The sequence below is a fragment of the Mercenaria mercenaria genome, chromosome 11 (genome assembly GCF_021730395.1).
Source record: "Mercenaria mercenaria strain notata chromosome 11, MADL_Memer_1, whole genome shotgun sequence".
Classification (NCBI taxonomy): domain Eukaryota; kingdom Metazoa; phylum Mollusca; class Bivalvia; order Venerida; family Veneridae; genus Mercenaria; species Mercenaria mercenaria.
The window spans coordinates 19,324,372-19,340,613 of NC_069371.1; positions in this window are offsets into that span (position 1 = coordinate 19,324,372).

The window sequence follows — 16,242 nt, forward strand, 5'->3', positions numbered from 1 at the left end:
AATCGGGGTCTGACCACTAAAATATTATGAAATATTATATAACTTACAAAACACCAATACTGGGTCTGACTACTGAAATATTATATAACTTACTAAACAACAATACTGGGTCTGACCACTGAAATATTATAAAACTTGTAAAACACCTATACTGGGTCTGACCACTGAAATATCATATAACATATAAAACAACAATACTGGGTCTGACCACTGAAATATTATATAACTTATAAAACAACAATACTGGGTCTGACTATATAACTTATAAAACACCAATAGTGGGTCTGACCTCTGAAATATTATATAACATATAAAACACCAATACTGGGTCTGACCACTGAAATATTATATAACTTATAAAACAACAATACTGGGTCTGACCACTGAAATATTATATAACATATAAAACAACAATACTGGGTCTGAGCACTGAAATATTATATAACTTATAAAACATCAATACTTACTAAACAACAATACTAGGTCTGACCACTGAAATAGTATATAACTTATAAAACACCAATACTTACAAAACAACAATACTGGGTCTGATCACTGAAATATTATATAACTTATAAAACACCAATACTTACTAAACACTAATACTGGGTCTGATCCCTGAAATATTATATAAGGCCTCACCAAATTAAAAAGTTGTTCATCGGATTTGCCGCTCGTATATTTTCAGAAACACAAAAAAATATTTTTTTTTGTTTTTGGCTTGCGCTCGCCCCATTGAAAAAAATCAATCCAAAATTTTTTGGTGCGCTACTTTTTACGGACGTAAAAGTGTATAAATGCTTATACTTCCAGTCCCAGATTGTTCTCAAATGGATTTTAATCAAAATAAATAAATACATACTCGCACACATCGTCCATAATAAATCCTATACTTATATTTAGTTGCATTAAAGTTATTTCCCCTTTATGCAGTTACGCCATTTTCTTCAAATGTTTAACCAAATTACATACTACAAAAAATCGATTTATTTTATTGAAACTGGATGAAGAAAAACGTACTAATTTGTTTGATAACATCAATCTGCATTATTTTAGTAAGGGTAAATACTTATTGATGCATGTCACTTATCTGTTTTCTGTTTTTTTCCTGTCCAAATGATCAGCATTTGCATACGAAAGTTGGTGGGGTAAGGCATTACATTACGAGTTGTTTTCAGGACAGTTTTTGATTTCAAATTTTCCAATCATTTAGTAGACTAATGTTAATGCACGTTAATCTCCATTTCAGACTTTAATTGAGACTTTGTTTCAACAAATTTAATATGTTATGAAAGTTTGAAGTTTGAAAAAAAGAGCTGTACATAAGACATCATGCTCGACTTTTCTAAATCAGAGTTTTGCCAGTAAAAGGGGCATAATAGTCAGAAGCTATTAAAGTACAGAGCTATTGGTCATTATATAAAACTTAATTAAAAATATTCTATGTTAAAAAGGGGCGTAACTCTGTCTAGATTCAGACTTAAGAGTATTGTTTCTCCTGGTGTAGACTTTTTATGTAGTAAATAACTGTTCTAAGTTTCAAATCAGAAGCTTTAATAAATCTAGCAACACTCACATAGATATTTGATGTATCAAAAACTTTGTAAAGTCAGCTAAGAATGCTACATTTTCATAGCTCAGTAAATATTCGATTCAATATTTGATTACAGTGTACTGTATGACAATGTTATTACCTTTTTTCACGAGTTCGCGTTGTTGTTAGATTTTCTCAGTCCCTGGGGACTTACTTTTTAATTTAAAAGGGCTATACATTCTATTTTAAGGTTTTTATTAGTCAGTCGAGAGCCAAATGAAGACAAATATATTTCTTCGCTCTTCGCTCGCTCCTGATTTTCTCAAAAACCAAAAAAAATATTTAAATTATTTTTTCGCTCGCCGCCTCAAATTTTTCAGAAAAAAATCCGATGAACAACTTATCAATTTGGTGTGGCCTAACTTATAAAACACCAATACTTACTAAACAACAATACTGGGTCTGATCACTGAAATATTATATAACTTACTAAACAACAATACTGGGTCTGACCACTGAAATATTATATAACATATAAAACAACAATACTGGGTCTGACCACTGAAATATTATATAACTTACTAAACACTAACACTGGGTCTGACCACTGAAATATTACATAACTTATAAGCAACAATACTGGGTCTGACCACTGAAATATTATGACATATTATATAACTTATAAAACACCAATACTGGGTCTGACCACTGAAATATTATATAACATATAAAACACCAATACTGGGTCTGACCACTGAAATATTATATAACTTATAAAACACCAATACTGGGTCTGACCACTGAAATATTATATAACTTATAAAACACCAATACTGGGTCTGACCACTGAAATATTATATAATTTATTAAACACCAATACTGGGTCTGACATTTACTAAACACCAATACTGGGTCTGACCACTGAAATATTATATAACTTACTAAACACCAATACTGGGTCTGACCACTGAAATATTACATAACTTATAAACAACAATACTGGGTCTGACCACTGAAATATTATGAAATATTATATAACTTACTAAACACCATTACTGGGTCTGACCACTGAAATATTATAAAACATATAAAACAACAATACTGGGTCTGACCACTGAAATATTATATAACTTACTAAACACCAATACTTGGTCTGACCACTGAAATATTATATAACATATAAAACAACAATACTGGGTCTGACCACTGAAATATTATATAACTTATAAAACACCAATACTTACTAAACAACAATACTGGGTCTGACCACTGAAATATTATATAACTTATAAAACACCAATACTTACTAAACAACAATACTGGGTCTGATCACTGAAATATTATATAACTTATAAAACACCAATACTTACTAAACAACAATACTGGGTCTGATCACTGAAATATTATATAACTTACTAAACAACAATACTGGGTCTGACCACGGCAATATTATATAACTTATAAAAAACAAAATATGCGGTCGAACATGAAAGATTATATAATTACTAAACACTTTAACACTGGAGTCTGACCACTGAAATATTACATAACTTAAAAAACAATATGGGGTCTGACCACTGAAATTTACTATTATAAACCCTAATATGGGTCTGAAGCCACTGAAATATTATATAACCATAGAAAAACCCAATTGGGGCTGACCACTGAAATATTATATAACTTTAAAAAAAACCAATACTCGGTTGACCACTGAAATATTCTATAATTATTAAAAACACCAAATATGGGCTGACCATGAAATATATATATAATGTACTAAACACCAATACTGCGGATGACATTTACTAAACACCAAATACGAGGTCTGACCACTGAAATATTATATAACGTACTAAACACCAATTACTGGGTCTGCCACTGAAATCATTATATAATGAATAAAAACAACAATACTGGGGTGACCAATGAATATTATGAAATTATTATATAACTTACAAAAACCATTACTGGGTCTGACCACTGAAATATTTATTAAACATAAAAACAACAATAGGGTCTGACCACCTGAAAGATTATATAACTTACTAAACACCACTACTTGGTCGACCACTGAAATATTAATAACTTATAAACACCAATAAGGGTCTGAACCATGAAATTTATATAACATATAAAAAAAATTACTGCGTATGACCACTGTGAAATATTATATAACTTATAAAAATCAAATTACTTACTAACTAACACTACTGGGTCTGACACTGAAATGTATATAACTATAAAACACAAGATTTAACAAACAATAATGGGTCTGATCACTGAAATATTATATAACTTATAAAACACCAATACTTATTAAACAACAATACCGGGTCTGATCCCTGAAATATTATATAACTTATAAAGCACCAATACTTACTAAACAACAATACTGGGTCTGATCACTGAAATATTATATAACATTATAAAAAACCAATACTGGGTCTGCTACTGAAATATTACATAACTTATTAAAACACCCCCAATACTGGTTTCCCCCCCAAATATTATATAACTTATAAAACACCATTACTGGGTCTGACATATAACAATTTCAAACACCAATACTGCGGTAGACCACTGAAATATGATATAAACTTAGAAACAACACTATGGGTCTGACCAATGAAATATTAACAACTGATAAAACACAAGACGGGTCTGACCACTAAAATATTATGAAGTATATTATAAACTTATTAAAACACCAATACTGCAATCTGACAACTGAAATATTATATTAACTTACTAAACAACAATACTGGGTATGACCACTGAAATATTATATAAACTGATTAAAACAACACCTAATACCTGGGTCGAACCACTGAAAATATATAATTATATAAAACACCATAATAGGTCGACCAGTGAAATATTATGTTAAGTTATAAAACACCAATACTTACTAAACAACAATACTGGGTCTGACCACTGAAATATATATAACTTAACTAAACAAACAATTACTGGGTCGGACTACTGAACTATATTATACAATTACTAAACCCAATACTGGGTCTGACCACTGAAATATTATATAACGTACTAAAACAACAATATTGGGTATGACCACGGAAAATTATATAAAATATAAAACAAACATTCTGGGTCTGACCAATGAAATATATGTAACTTATAAGAACACATTACTGAGGTTGACCACTGAAATATAATATAACTTATAAAACAAACAATACTGGGTTCTGACTATATAACTATAAAAACACCAAAGTGGGTCTGACCAATGAAAACATTATATAACATATAAAACACAATACTGGGGTCTGACCACTGAAATAATATAACTTATAAAACAACAATACTGGGTCTGAACCACTGAAATATATATACTTAAAACACCAATACTGGGTTGACACTGGAAAATATCTACACTATAAAACAAACCAATACGCGTCTGCCACTGAAATATTATATAAACTATAAAAACATCAATACTTACTAAATAACAATTACTGGGTTATGACCACTGGAAATTAGTATATAACTTAAAACACCAATACATTATTTAACAACAATATGGGTTGATCACTTGAAATTTATATAACTTATAAAACACCAATAAAATTATTAAAACAACAATCGGCAGTCTGATCCCTGAAAAATATTATATAACTTATTAAAGCACCAATACTTATAAAAAACAATAATGGGTTCGCTGATCACTGAAATATATAACTTATAAAACACCAATTACTGGGCTGACTACTGAAATAGTACATAACTTATAAAAACACAACAATACGGGTCTCGACCACCCAAAATATTATATAAACTTATAAAAACACCATGACTGGGTATGACTTATAAAACATTCAAACCCCAATATGGGGTCTGACCACCTGAAATATATATAACTTAAAACAACATACTGGGTCGACCACTGATGAAGAATTATACAACTCGATAAAACAACAATACTGGGTCGGACCACTAAAATACAGATGAAGTATTATATAACTTTAAAAACCCATACGCATCGACCACTGAAATATTATATAACTTACAAACACAATACTGGGTCTGACAACTGAAATATTAATAACTGTGAAACACCATAATGGGTCTAGCCACTGAAATATTATATAATATATAAAACACCAATACTAGGTCTGACCAGTGAAATATTATATAAGTTATAAAACACCAATACTTACTAAACAACAATACTGGGTCTGACCACTGAAATATTATATAACTTACTAAACAACAATACTGGGTCTGACTACTGAAATATTAGATAGCATATAAAACACCAATACTGGGTCTGACCACTGAAATATTATATAACTTACTAAACAGCAATACTGGGTCTGACCACTGAAATATTATATTACATATAAAACAACAATACTGGGTCTGACCACCTGAAATATTATGTAACTTATAAAACACATATGGGTCGACCACGAAATATTATTAAAACTTATTAAAAACAACAATACTGGTATGACTATATAACTTATAAAACACCAAATAGTGGTCTGACACACTGAAATATTATATACATATAAAAACACCAATACGGTCTGAAAACCACTGAAATAATTAACTTATAAACCAACAATATGGGTCTGACCACTGAAATCTATATAAACTTATAAACACAATACTGGGGACCAATGAAATATTATATAACTTTATAAACACACTACTGGTCTGACCATAATATATATACCTATAAAACACCAATCTGTATGACCACTGAAATAGTATAGAAACATATAAACAAAAATAATGGGTCTGACCACTTGAAATATTCTATAACTATAAACATCAATTACTTACGAAATCAAACAAAGACTGGGTCTGACCACTTTTGAAATAGAATATAACTTATAAAACACCATACTTACTAAACAACAATACTGGTTTCTGATCACTGAAAAATTATTAAACTTATAAAACACCAATACTACTAAACACCCATACCGGGTATGATCCCTGAAATATTAATAACTTATAAAGCACCAATACTACTAAACAACAATACGGGGTCTGATCACTGAACTATGATATACTATAAAACACAATACTGTCTGACTACTGAAATATTACATAACTTATTAAAACACCAATACTGGGTAGACCACTAAAATATATATAACTTATAAAACACAATATGGGTCTGATCACTGAAATATTACATAAATTAGTAAAACACAAAATACGGGGTCTGACCACTAAAATATTATATAACTTATAAAACACTTACTGGGTCTGACCACTGAAATATTATATAAATTATAAACACAATAGCGTCGGACCACTGAAATATTATAATAACTTAAAACAACAATACGGGTCTGACCATGAAATATATATAAATGATAAAACCGATACTGGGTCTGACCACGCTCAAAATTTATAAACATATAAAACAAACAATACGGGTCTGACCACTGAAATATTATTATAACTTATAAAAACACCAATACTTACTAAGCAACAATACTGGGTCGACCACTGGAAATATAAATAACTTAAAAAACACCAACTTACTAAACAAACAATACTGGGTCTGATCCTGAAATATTATATAACGACTAAACACAATACTGGGTCTGACACTGAAAATATTTGATATAACTTAAACAAGAGCACCGCCCTTGCGGGTGCTGACGCTATCTGATTTTGTTTGTATAATAGAAATATGGTCACATACCCATTGAGTTTTCTAAGTCTAAAAGGGCCATCATTCTTGACAAAAGCAGGATAGAGTTATGTTTCTTGATGTACAGTGTCATATGATTGTGAAAAACTGTTGCAAGTTTTAAAGCAATAGCTTTGAATATGTTTGATGAGAAAAGTTGCCTTAAAACATAATATCAACCAAGAAAATGATTATAAGGCCAAAAGGGGCAATAATTATTGCAAAAAGCAGGATGGAGAGTATGTTGCTTGCTGTACAGGGTCAGCCTTATGATGGTGAACAAGTGTTGCAAGTTTCCAAGCAATAGCTTTGATAGTTAAGAGAAAAAGTTGACCTAAACAAAAAAACTTAACCAAGAAATCTGATATTTTCTAAGTCCAAAGGGGCAATAATCTGCAAAACGCAGGATGGAGTTTTATGTTTCTTGCTGTACGGGTCGCTTATGGTGGTGAACAAGTGTTGCCAAGTTTTAAAGCTAATCAATTAAGGAGTGGATAGTTTAGGATTAATAAAAAGCTGACCGTAACATAAAAAACTAAACCAAGAAAACTGATTTTCTAGTCCAAAAGGGCACTAATTCTTGAAAAAAAAAAGCAAGATGGAGTTATGTTTCTGATGTACAGGGTCTGATTAGATGGTGAACAAGTATTCCAAGTTTCAAAGCAATAGCTTTGATAGTTAGGAGAAAAGTTGACCGCTAAACATAAAACTTCTTAACCAGAAATCTGCATATTTCTAAGTAACAAAGGGGCCATAAATCTTGCAAAAAGCAAGATGGAGGTTATTTGTTTCTTGCATACAGGGTCAGCTTATGATGGTGATTATTGATTGTTAAAGGGTCTGCTTATGATGGTGAAACAAGTTATTCCAAGTTTAAAGCAATAGCGGTGATAGTTTAGGAGAAAAGTTGAACTAAACATAAAACTTAAACAAGAAATCTGATATTTCTAAGTACCAAAAGGGCCATAATAAATATGCAAAAAGCAAGATGGAGTTGGATGGAGGTTAGTTTCTTTGATGACAGGGTCAGCCTTTGATGGCCTGAACAAGTATTCCAAGCTTTCAAAGCAATAGCTTGATAGTGTGGAGAAAAGCTGACCTAAAACATAAAACTTAACCAGGCAACGCCGAGACGCAACGCCGGACGCCACGACGACGGCCGACGACGACAACAGCTCAAGTGCTGACAATAACTCATCATTTGTTTTCAAAAAATCAGATGAGCTAAAAACACCAATACTTACTAAACAATGATACTGGGTCTGATCACTGCAAAATATTAATTATAAACTTTACTAAACAAAAATATGTGGGTCTGACTACTGAAATATTATATTAACTTATAAACAACAATAGGGTCTGACCATTGAAATAGTATATAACTTACTAAACAAACAATACTGGGTCTGACCACTGAAATATTATATAACATATAAAACACACACATTATGGGTCTATGCCACTGAAATAGTATTGTAACTTTAAAACACCAATACTGGGTCTTCTGACCACTGCAATATTACATAACGTAAAAACACCAATACTGGGTCTGACCACTTAAAAAATTATAAATTATAAAACATCATTTACTGGGGTCTGACCAATGCAATATATGATAACTTATAAAAACAACAATACGGGGTCTCTGACTATATAACTTAATAAACACAATAGAGGGTCTGACCTCTGAAATATTATATAACATATAAAACCCACCAAAACTGGGTTCTGACCACTGAAATATTATATAATTATAAAACAAACATACTGGGTTGACCACTGAAATATTATATAACTTACGAAACACCAATACTGGGTCGACCACTGAAATATGATATAACTTATTAAAACAACAATCTGGGTTTTGACACTAAAATTTTATGAAATATTACTTAACTTTTAAAACACCAATACTGGATCTGACCAGCCTGAAATATATATAACTTACAAACACAATACTGGGTCTGGACACTGAAAATTATACATAACTTGATTAAACAAAAACAAACTGGGTCTGACCACTGAAATATTTTATAACTTATAAAACAACAATCAGGGTTGCCAGCACTCTGGGTGAATAAAATTCCCTGACTTTCCCTGACCAATTCATGTTTTCATATGACTAAAACCAGACAAACATGTTAAAACGCTCCTAGCCGTCCAATCCTCCCATTATTTTTTTCCAAAGTTTTGCTATTTTTTTTTCCAATATATTACAAATAAACACAAACACAATGATAATAAACATGAGTGGTTTTTTCTTGTATGACTGTTTGGTGGTCAAGTCAATGAAACATAATTTGACTATTGGTCAATGAAACCTAATTATAAGAGATACATATCAAAAGCATCGCAAGCCATGTAACTATCAAAAATCTAACATCATTTAAGGTACACTTTCCTCATGGTAAAAACAATAAAGTCTTAGTGAATAACAGACCATGTTGGAACCTGCTAGTATTAGCCACAAATTATCTTTTTAAATCCAAGATGGTTATTATACAGTTTCTAGAGGCAAAAACAATAAAAACCATGACTAATGCAAACCATCGGAATCAGATGACAAACATCACTCTCAAATCCAGATATCTTAATAACAGTGTCAGAAAAAACACCTGGAGTTACTACAACACAAAAAAGTGTATTAGAATAATGTAGTTGGTAGGATCCTTCATGTGTCAACTTCCACAACATAACAAAAACATTTTAGTTAGCTCTGGGGCAAGGGGCAAAGCCTTTAGTCTCAAGCAAAAATCGGTTGTTTTGTTTAAGAAAAATGGGGGATTTAAAACAAAATAAATGCATGGTACAGTTTACCTCATTAAACTTGTTTTTAATTACTTACAATTTAATGCTTTGAGACTGCCACAGCCACCCAACAAGTTTTCAAATGAGTAATTCTTTGAGCGTTGGAAAACCACAATATGGGTCGACCACTGACATATTATATAACTTATAAAACAACAATACGGGTCTGACCACTGAAAACCTTATCGAACTTATAAAACACCAATACTTACTAAAGACAACAATACTGGGGGGACCACTGAAATATTATATAACTTACTAAACAACAAACTGGGTCTACCCCTGAAATATTATAAAAAATAAAACTCCAATAATGGGTTGACCACGAAAAATTTTATAAATTATAAAACACCAAAACTGGGTCTGACCCCTGAAAAATTATATAAAAATAAAACAAAAATCTGGGGCACCACTGAAATATTATATAACTTATAAAAAACCCAAAATGGGTCTGACAAAATGAAATATTAATAACTTATAAAAAAACAAAACGGGGCTGACCCCCGAAAAAATAAAAACTTGAAAAATCAATACTTGGCTGACCACTGAAAAATTTAAAAAAACTTACTAAACACCATATGGGTCGACCACGAAAAATTTTTAAAAACTTACTAAAAAAACCAATACGGGGGCGACCAAAGAAATTATATAACTTATAAAAACACCAAATTACTAAAAAACAATACTGGATTGACCACTGAAATATTATATACTTCTAAAAAAAAAATATTGGGGCGACCACTGAAAGATTAAATAACTTTTAAACCAATACGGTCTGACCACGAAATTTATATAAATTACTAAACAACAATACAGGGTCTGACCACTGAAATTTATATAACTGATAAAAAAACTAATACTTTGGGGCTGACCCCAAAAAAATTAAAAAAAAAACAAAAAAACACCAAAAACTGGGGGACCACGAAATATTACATACATAAAAACAAAACGGGTCGACCCCACTTTAAAATTATAAAACATATAACCAATCTTTTCGCCACTGAAATATTATTAACTTCTAAAAACCCCAAAACTGGTTACCACGAAAATTTTAAAACTTTAAACACCAATACGGGTGCCACGAAAAATTATATAAAATATAAACAACAATTGGGGCTGACCCCTAAAAAAATTTTTATAACTTATAAAACCTATACTGTGTCTGACCACTGAAATTTATAAAAGTTCTTAACAACAAAACCCGCGAGACCACTGAAATATTAATAAAAATAAAAAAACAAAAGGGTCTGACCCCCTGAAAATTATATAACTTAAAAAAACATCAATACTTACAAAAACCAAACTGGGTCGACCACTGAAATATTATATAACTTATAAAACAAAACCAAAACAAGTCGACCACTGAAATATTATATAAATTATAAAACAACAATATGGGGCGATCACTGAAATATTTATAACTTACTAAACAACAATATGGGTCTGACCACGAAATATTATAAATATAAAACAACAATATTGGGTCTGACCACTAAAATGTTTGAAATATTCTTAACTAAAAAAACACCCAATACGGGTCTGACCACTGAAAAATTTTATAACTTATAAAACACCTACTTTCTAAAAACAAAACTGGTCGACCACTGAAAAATTATATAATTACAAACCCAATACGGGTCTGACCCAAGAAAAATTATATAATACTAAAAACCAATACTGATCGCCATGAAATATTTATGTTTTTAAAACACCAATCTGGGTCTGACCACTAAAATGTTAGAAATATTATAAACTTTAAAAAACCAAAAACTGGGTCTGACCCCTGAAATTTATTAAAAATTATAAACCCAATACTGGGTCTGACCCTGAAATATTTATAACTTGTAAACAACAATACTGGGGCTGACCCCTGATATATTATTAATTATAAAAAAACAATACTGGTCTGAACACTGAAATATTATAAACTTTAAAAAACCCCAATATTTCTAAAAAAAAACTGGTCTGATCATGAAATATTATTAAATTTCTAAACACCAAAACTGGGTTTACCACTGAAATATTATATAAAAAAAAAACTGGGGGCTGACCCCCTGAAATATTTAAAAACTATAAAACACAATACCGGGTCGGCTACTGAAAAATTCATAACTTAAAAACAACCCAAAACGGTTGACCACTAAAATATTTTAAACTTAAAAAAAACCCTTACTGGTCTGACCCCTAAACTATTATATAAAATTTAAAACATCAATACTTACAAACAAAAATACGGGTCTACCCCTGAAATAGTATATAAATTATAAAAAAACCAAAACTTTCTAAAAAACAAAACTGGGTTGACCCCGAAAAAATTAAAACTTATAAAACACCAAAATTTTACTAAAAACAATACGGTTGATCACTGAAATATTTTTTAACTTTCTAACACCAATATGGTTTTTGACCACTGAAAATTATATAACATATAAAACAAAAAATATGGGTCTGACCACTCAAAAAATTTTATAATTATAAAAAAACCAATACGGGGGGTGACCATTTAAATATTTTAACTTATAAATCACCAATACTGGGTTTTGACCACTGAAATATTATATAATTTACCCAAAAACCAAAACTGGTCTGAACCACTGAAATTTATATAAATTTAAAAAAAAAAACTGGTCTGACCACTAAAAGTTATGAAATATTACTTAATAAAAACACCAATACGGGTCTGACCACTGAAATATTTAATATAACATAAAAAACACCAAACTGGGTCTGACCACTGAAATATTCATAATGATAAAAAAACAATATGGGGGACCATGAAATATTATGAAATATTTTAAATTTTAAAAAAACCAATACGAGTCCCGACCACGATATTATAACTTTAAAAAAAACAATACTGGTCGACACTAAAAATTTTATAAATTACTAAACAACAAAACGGGTCTGACCAGAAATATATATAACATAAAAACAACAATATTTGGGTCGACCATAAATGTTTGAAAATTACTTACTTTAAAAAAAACCAATACTTGGTTGACCCCTGAAATATTTATAAATTTAAAAAACCAAAACTTACAAACAACAATAGGGTTCTGACCACTGAAATTTTTTAATTCTAAAACACCAAATGGGCTGACCATGAAAAATTAAAATTAAATTATAAAACCCCCCAAAACTGGGTCTGACCATTGGGAAAATTTTAACTTACTAAACACCAACTGGGTCTGACCCAAGAAATATTAAATAACTTACTAACCCAAATGAGTCTGACCACTGAAAATTATATGTTTCTAAAAAAACCCAAAACTGGGTCTGACCCCTAAAATTTATAAAAATTATATAACTTTAAAAAACCATACTGGGTCGACCCCTGAAATATTATATAACTTTAAAAGCCAACTGGGTCTGACCATGAAATTATTAAATTAGTAAACAACAATACTGGGTCTGACCACTGTAATTAATAACTTAAAAAAACAAATACTGGGTTTGACACTGAAATATTAATAAATTTTAAAAACCAATACTTACTAAAAACATACTGGGTCTATACTGAAAAATTATATAACTTACTAAACAAAAATCTGGGTCTGACCACTGAAAATTATATAACATATAAAACCCACAATACTGGGCTGACCCCCAAATATTATATAAATTATAAAACACCAAACTGGGCGCCATTGAAATATTATAAAATTATAAATCACCATACTGGTCTGACCACTGAAATATTAATAACTACTAAACACCAATACTGAGTCTGACCCCCTGAAAAATTTAAAAAATAAAAACAAAAAATACGGGGCTGACCCCCAAAAAAAAAGTTATAAATATTACTTTAAAGATAAAACACCCCAAAACTGGGGCGACCCCTGAAATATTATATAACATATAAAACAAAAATACTGGGTCTGACCATCAAATTTTATATAACTTAAAAAACACCCCAAAATGGGGTTTTGACCTTGAAATTTATAACTTTTAAATCACCAATACTGGGGCTGACCACTGAAATATTATTAAATTACTAAACCCAATACTGATCCCGACCACTGAAAATTTATAAAATATAAAACAACAATACGGGTTTGACCCTAAAATGTTATGAAAAATACTTAACTGAAAAAACACCAATACTGGATCGACCACTGAAATATTATATAACATATAAAAAAACAAACTGGGTTGACCATGAAATATTTTATAACTTACTAAAAACAATCGGGGGCTGACTACTAAAATATTACAACTGATAAAAAAACAAAACGGGCTACCACAAAATATTATGAAATATTATATAAATTATAAAACCCAATACTCTGACCACTGAAATATTATATAACTTTAAAAAACCAACTGGGTCTGACCCCTGAAAATTAAAACATATAAAACAAAAAATCGGGGCTGCCACTGAAATTTAATAACTTATAAAACACCCCTACTTAAAAACAACAATACGGGTCTGACAACGAAATTTATATAACTATAAAAAACCATATTACTAAACAACAATACTGGGTCTGATCAGAAATATTATTAACTTACTAAACAACAAAACTGGGGCTGACCATGAAATTTATAAAAAAAACAACAATTTGGGGCTGCCACTAAAATGTTATGAAAAAATTTCTTAACTTATAAAACCAATACTGGGGCTGACCATGAAATAATTAAAAACTTATAAAACACCCAAAACTACTAAACAACAAAACTGGGCTGACCACTGAAATATTATATAACTTCTAAAAAACCCCCAAACTGGGTCTGACCACTTAAAATTATATAATTTTCAAACCCAATATGGGTTGAACCCAAAGAAAAAATTTTTATAAATTACTAAACACCCTACTGAGCGACCACTGAAAAATTATATAGTTTTTAAAACCAAAACCCAAACTGGGTCTGACCCCAAAATGTTATGAAATATTTTATAACTTATAAAACACCAATATTTGGTCTGACACGAAAAATTAATAACATAAAAAACAAAATACTGGGGGACCACTAAATTTATATAAATTATAAAACACCAAAACTGGGTCTGACCCCCGAATATTTATAAATTACTAAACACCCAAAACGGGTCTGACCACTGAAATTATTAAAATAAAACAACAATACTGGGTCTACCACTAAAATTTATGAAAAATTATTAATTATAAAACACCCAAACGGATCGACCCCCGAAATATTATATAAAATTACAAAAACAATATGGGTCTGACCACTGAAAAATTAATGACATAAAAACAACAATACGGGTCTGCCACGAAATATTTATAAAAATTAAAAACAACAATACTGGGGCTGACCACTGAAAAATTACATAATTTACTAAAAACCCCAATTTTGGTCAACCCCTGAATTTAATAACTTATAAACACCAAAAATGGGGGCTCCCCAAAAATTTCTAACTTTCTAAAGAACAATACTGGGGCTGACCCCCTTAAAATTTTTTTTAACTTATAAAACACCAATACTTACAAACACCCAAAACTGGGTCTGACCACGAAATTTATATAACTTACAAAAAACAATACTAGGGCTGACCCCTAAAAATTATGAAATATTATATAAATTATAAAACACCAATCTGGTCTGACCACTTAAATATTATTAACTTACTAAACAAAAAAACGGGTCTCCACTGAAAAATTTTAAACAAAAAAAAACAACAAACTGGGTCTGACCCCTGAATATTATACAACATATAAAAAACAAGACGGGGTTTACCCCTGAATATTATATAAATTTTAAAAACCAAAATGGCGACCACTGAAATATTATATAACTTACTAAACAACAATACTGGGTCTGACCACTGAAATATTATATAACTTATAAAACACCAATACTGGGTCTGACCACTGAAATATTATATAACTTATAAAACAACAATACTGGGTCTGACCACTGAAATATTATATAACATATAAAACAACAATACTGGGTCTGACCACTGAAATATTATATAACTTATAAAACAACAATACTGGGTCTGACCACTGAAATATTATATAACTTATAAAACACCAATACTGGGTCTGACCACTGAAATATTAATATATATATATAACTTATAAAACACCAATACTGGGTCTGACCACTGAAATATTATATAACTTATAAAACACCAATACTGGGTCTGACTACTGAAATATTATATAACTTATAAAACAACAATACTGGGTCTGACCACTGAAATATTATATAATATTATATTAATTTCAAAAACCCAACACTTACCAACTTTACTCGA